Genomic DNA, 6,000 nt, shown 5'->3' on the forward strand with positions numbered 1-6,000 from the left:
ATAACTTAAAAAATGACCACTCGGATAAGTCTACTACCCATCTGACAGCATACATAATTATTATATTATTATTGACTATATTTCCTATCCTGTGCTTTACATCCCCATGACTATTTTTATTACTGGCTATTAATCCCTTCACTTTTTTCACCCATCCCCCAAACCCCTCCCATCTGGCAACCATCAATTTGTTCTCTGTATCTATGAGTCTGTTTCTGTTTTGTTTGTTCATTTATTTAGTTTTTTAGATTCCACATATAAGTGAAATCATAAGCTATATGTCTTCCTCTGTCTGAGTTATTTCACTTAGCATAATACCCTCTAGGTCCATCCATGTTGTCACAAATTCCAAGATTTCATTCTTTTTTATGGCTGAGTAAGAATGGTCATCAATTAATCTACGATAAAGGAGGCAAGAATATATAAAGGGGTAAAAACAGTCTTTTTAATAAGTATTGTCGAGAAAACTTGACAGATACATGCAAAAAGATGAAACTGGATGACCTTCTTATACCATAAACATGATTAAAATCGATTAAAGATTTAGATGTAAGCCCAAAACCATAAAACTCCTAGAAGGAAACATAGGCAGTAAACTCTGTGACATTGCTCTTAGCAATATCTTTTTGGATATGACTCCTTAGATAAGGGAAACAAAAGAAAAAATAAACAAATGGATTATATCAAAGTAAAAAGGAAACCAGCTACAAAACCTAAAGACAACTTACTGAATTGGAGAAGATATTCACCAATGATACATCTGATAAGGGTTTACTATGTAAAGAACTCATACAACTTAACACCAAAAAAAAAAACCAAAACAATCTGATTTTAAAAATGGGTAGAGGACCTGAATAGACGCTTCTCTCAGCTCTTTTTCAAGCTCTCCCTAGCATGGCTGACACAAGCACTTGCTATCCTTCGCCCCCTCATGGTGAAAAGTGGAAATGCAGCTGAAGAGACATCCCATCTTCTCCATCCTAGGTCTCAAGGATGCTCCTCAATGCCAGTCTTGGAGTTGGAGGTAGTAGGGGAAGAGGATGCAGTGTGGGCTGGAATGTGGAGGTCAGGGAAGTGTTCCAGAAGGATGTGGGCTTATAGCTGTACTTGAAAGATAGGAAGAATTTGACAAGTGAACGGCATCATAGTTCTGCCCAGGTCAGGTGCTTCTCTAAGATAAGTTGAGAAGACCTTGATCTGATTACCTTGGTGGTGCACTTAATGCGTCTGAGACCAGGAAAGGAGTCAGGTGATGGAAGCATAAGGAGAAAGCCACACTTGAGAAGATCAGAGCTAAAAGGGGTGATAAAGCATCTGTGCCCACATATTCTGCCTGCTGCCCTGGTATTGTGGGTGAAGGGTAGGTGCTCCTGTTGAGACCAGCCTTCCTCTTGTGCACTCCAAGCTACTCAAGGGTATCACTCCAGCCATTATCTCTCTCTCCTGCATCATCAACCATTTCACTCTCTCCCCTGATTCATTCAATCTCTTTCTTGAAATACTTTGTGTTTCTAGAACTCCCCTCTCTTGCTTTCCTTCTCATCTCACTGGTTGCTCCTTCTAGTCTCCCCAACCCCTTCATATTGGGGAAGCCCAGGACTTAGTACTCTAAGGTCTTTTCTTCTGGGTCTACATCCACTCCCTTGGTTATCTCATCCCTTTAAACACCATGTGCCAACAACTTTCCAATTCAAATCTCCAACTTAGACTGTCATTAAATTCTATACATCCAACTGCCTACTGGACATCTCCATTTGTCTCTAATCCACCCCATAATTTCCATTTCATCCTCCACCACCAAAGAAACAAAACAACACAAAACCCAAACAAACCATTTCTCCTACAGCCTTTTCTATCTCAGGTGATGGTAACTCCATTCTTCCAGTAGCTCAGGCCAAAAGTCTTGTAGTTGTCCTTGATATTTATTTCTTGCAAACCCTACCTCACCAATCCTATTGGATTAACCTTCAAAATATGTTCAGAACCAGATGACCTCTCTCCGTCTCCACTGCTACCACCTTGTTGCAAGCCATTCCCATCACTTGCCCGTATTGGGATAGCCTCCTAACCGGTCTCTTTGCTTCCATCTTTTCTCTCTATAGTTTACTCTCTACACAGCAGCTACAATTATCCTTTAAAACATGGTCAAATTATCATTCCTCCCCTCAGATTTCTCCAGGATAAAAGGCGAGTCTTTAAAATGGCCTATACAGCCCTATATGACCTGGTCCCCTGCTGTCCTTCTGATCTAATCGCCTGCCACAGTCCTTCTTTCTTCCTTTACTCCATGCTTCCTTCCTGGCTGTTCCTTGAATACACCAAGCTCATTTGCCTCAGGACCTTTGCATTTGCTATTCCCCCTGATTAGGGCACTCCTTCTTCAGATGTCTATTTGGCTCATACCCTAACTTTCTCCAAGTCTCTGTTTAAATATTATCTTACCAGGGAGGCCTTCTCTGACCACCCATATAAAGTGATACCCACCTACCCCCCAATCCCCAGCCATCCCCCAACTCCTTTACTCTGATTTTTTCCACTTAGCACTTATTCTGTTAATATCACATATTAGTTGTTTATGCATTTATTTTCTATCTCCTTCCATATCAGTTCCATGAGAATCAGGACTTTCTTTTGTTCACTGCTGTACTCCTGCACTTAGAATAGTGCCTGGCACGTGGTAGGTATTCAATTAGCGTTTGTTGAGTGGATGGATGGGTGAATAGAAGGACCAGTAGTTGAAGAGCACATGGATGAGAAAAGATTGCAGTGCTTTTTTCAAGATCTGAGAGTGCTGAGCACGTTCATGTTCCCATGGGAAGGTAGAAAGACAAAGGAAGAAGATAAGTGCCCTGAGGGAGAAGGGATATGATACTTGGCACAGAAAGATCACTGAAAAGGCAGAAAGGGACAGGATTCAGAGCTTGGAGAGAGCCACTCCTTCCTTGGACTGGAAAGAAGGAGGTAATACGGATGAGCGATGAAAAATCAATGGAGGCCCCACTGAAGGCTTCATTTTTTTTCCTGTAAAGTATAAGGCAAGATCATTTCCTGAGAGCAAGGGAAGTGAGAGTGGAAGGAGTCTAAGAAAAAGGATGAAGATTTTGGATAGTGGCTATGAAGAATGGGAGAGATTGATCCTCCAGGACACATTGTGTGGTATTTTTTTCCCCCCAATTCTCATTTATTTTTGGCTTTTGAGGCAACGTCATTTTTTCAGTATTAAAAAAAAAAAGCAAGTTCAACAGAAAATATAAATTTGAACTGTTAGATAGGACAAAACCAAGGGTAAGAGAGGAAAGGCAGTAAGAAAAGAAGAAATAAGATGGTGTCCTGTCCCCTCTCCTCTTGGAAATAACTCAAACATTTAGGTGGCAGTACATACTTTTCCATACACATACAGGTGCAAGATTCCTCCCTTTCTTTGGTAAAATTTTCTGGGTTAAAAAAAAAAAAAAAAGGTGGAGATGGGGAAGGCCTTTCTGGAGGCTTAGGGACCAAGCCTGGTCTCTTTTTTTTCCTTAACCCCCTTTTCTAACCAGAAAAAAAGAAGGGATTTGATGTGAGAGGGAGGTAAAGTGGAAGAGGGAAGGATCCTACCTGACCCCTGCAAAGGAAACAGAGTCCAGGACAAAGCTTGGAGGGAGAGTGAAAATGGAGGTAATACTGTTAACACCTCCCCCAAAACTGAAAGAGGAGCAGAGAAATACCTGGAAACTAGGACTTTAACCTGAAAACCAAGGATAAAAGGAAAACTTAATTTGCTCTAGGATGGCAAATCCCACCTCTTCCTTATAAGGACCTCTACCATCTACAGTTAGCATGGTTTCCTTTCCCCTTGGCTACTACATGGGCTTAGGATGGTGGCCATCCATCTGGGTTTTCAGCACACGGTTCTAAATGGGATTAGGATGAGACTCAGCTTCTTGGAAAATTATCTTGAAAATAGAGAGGGAAATATTAACTGGACAGATGGGAGGAATGGGCATCAGAAGGAAATATAAGTTTATACAGAATGGCAGAAATCTAGGTTTCCGAGAGTGGAAAGAGAGAGGAGACATTCAACAAACAATGAATATTAATTGAGGGCCTATTATGTTTCAGGCACTATTCTAGAACCCCTCCCTAAAAGTAAAAAAAGATAGGGGCAGAAAATGCAAATTCTGAGGGAGAGGAAAGGGGCAGTTGAAGAAGAAGGCTGAGGGAACTGAGAAACCTGAGTGATGAGGCTGGACCTTAGATCGCCTCATTGGCCTCCTCACCGAAATCTTCCTCTCTTGTGATGGCATCCTGGTACTGCTAGTACTCGGAATGAAGTTGTTCAATGTTGCTCTCGGCCTTGGTGAACTCCATCTGGTCCATGCCCTCGCCTGTGTACCAGTGGAGGAAGGCCTTCCAGTGAAACATGCTAGTGAACTGCTCTGAGATGCACTTGAACAGCTCCTGGATGGCCTACTGTTACAGATGAAGATGAGTGACATCTTCAGGTCATGGGGTGGGATGTTGCAGATAGCCATCTTGATGTTGTTGGGAATCCATTTCACAAAGCAGCTGCTATTCTTATCTTCTACATTGAGCATCTGCTCATCTGTCTCCTTCATGGACATCTGCCCACTGAAGACAGCAACCACGTGGGGGCACTGACCATGACTGGGGTCACAGGCAGCCATCATGTTCTTGGCATCGAATACCTGGTGGATGAATTTGGGCACAGTGAGGGCCTGATACCGTTGGCTTCCACAACTGGCATGAAGCCAGGCATGAAGAAGTGGAGGCATGGGAAGACCACCATGTTGACTGCCAACTTGCAGAGGTCAGCATTGAGCTGACCAGACAAGTGGAGGCAGGTGGTGACACCGCTTATGGTGGCTGAGATGAGGTGGTTCAGGTCCCCATAGGTTTCTGCAGTCAGCTTGAGGGTACAGAAGTTGACGCAAAGGGCCTTGTTATCAATGCAGTAGGTCTCATCAGTATTCTCTACCAACTGAAGGACAGAGAGGGTGGTGCTGTAGGGCTCAAACACAGTGAGGGCACCACACTGAAGGTGTTCATGATATGTTCAGGATACTCTTCACAGATCTTATGATGAGCAAGATGCCCATTCCTGCCCAGTGAATGGGTCAGCTGGAATCCCTGCAGGCAGTCACAGCTCTCAGCCTCCTTTCGCAATATGTCCAGGAGTGAATCAACCAGCTGGTACTCTCTGTATAGTGGCCCTTGGCCCACTTGCTGCCTGCCCCAGACTGACCAAAAACAAAGTTGTCTGGTCCGACATTCTAGCCAAAAAGACCGGAGCAAATAGAGTCTGTGGTCCTGGGTTCTAGATCCACCAAAATAGCACAAGGAACATATTTTCCACCTGTGTCTTCATTGTAGTACAAGGAGATGTGATCCAGCTGCAGGTCACTTTCCCTGTGGTAGGTGACAGTTGGGTGGATGCTATCCATGTTCATTATCGATCACCTTCCCGAACTTGGCACCGATATGGTTGTCATACTGGCCAGCTTGGATGTGCACAATTTCCCTCATGGTTCAAATTAATTTTTTTGCTCACCTCAAGGTATGTACAGGGCAAGAAAATATGTAATTTTATTTTTCTCTGCTGCTGGTAACGGGCTGGAAGACGGGATGTACCCTGGGGGCTGGAGCAATAAGGGTTGAATGCTGTGTCACGAAGGTTCTGAGTAGCATGGTTTTTGAGTAGTGATGAAAGATCACAGTTTGAAACAGCAGTAATCACATACCCTCTCCCTCTTCTGCTTTGGGGTTGCAGGCAAGATCACAGTAGGACAGAGAGCTGCTATGGGGAGGCAGGAATCTCGGCCTCCAGATCTAGAGTCTATGCCCTACCTCATGACCCATCTCTCTTCAGCTGCTCTCCCACCATGACTGAAACCACCTGACCCCAGCTCCTTCCCAAGGTCTGGCTTCCTCATGAGTTTAATTCAACCCAAGTGTGGCAGGATGAGTTCTTGGGAAGCAACTGAAATGGAGATTAATGTG

General features: G+C 43.7%; 1 pseudogene; it reads right to left on the reverse strand.

Annotated features, from left to right (window-relative positions):
• Positions 1-4,233: 4,233 nt before the first annotated feature.
• LOC120597827 (tubulin beta chain-like) lies at positions 4,234-5,526 on the reverse strand (annotated as a pseudogene).
• Between the last annotated feature and the right edge of the window lie 474 nt (positions 5,527-6,000).

Source organism: Pteropus medius, unplaced genomic scaffold, assembly GCF_902729225.1.
Source record: "Pteropus medius unplaced genomic scaffold, Ma_sr-lr_union100, whole genome shotgun sequence".
NCBI classification, from domain to species: domain Eukaryota; kingdom Metazoa; phylum Chordata; class Mammalia; order Chiroptera; family Pteropodidae; genus Pteropus; species Pteropus medius.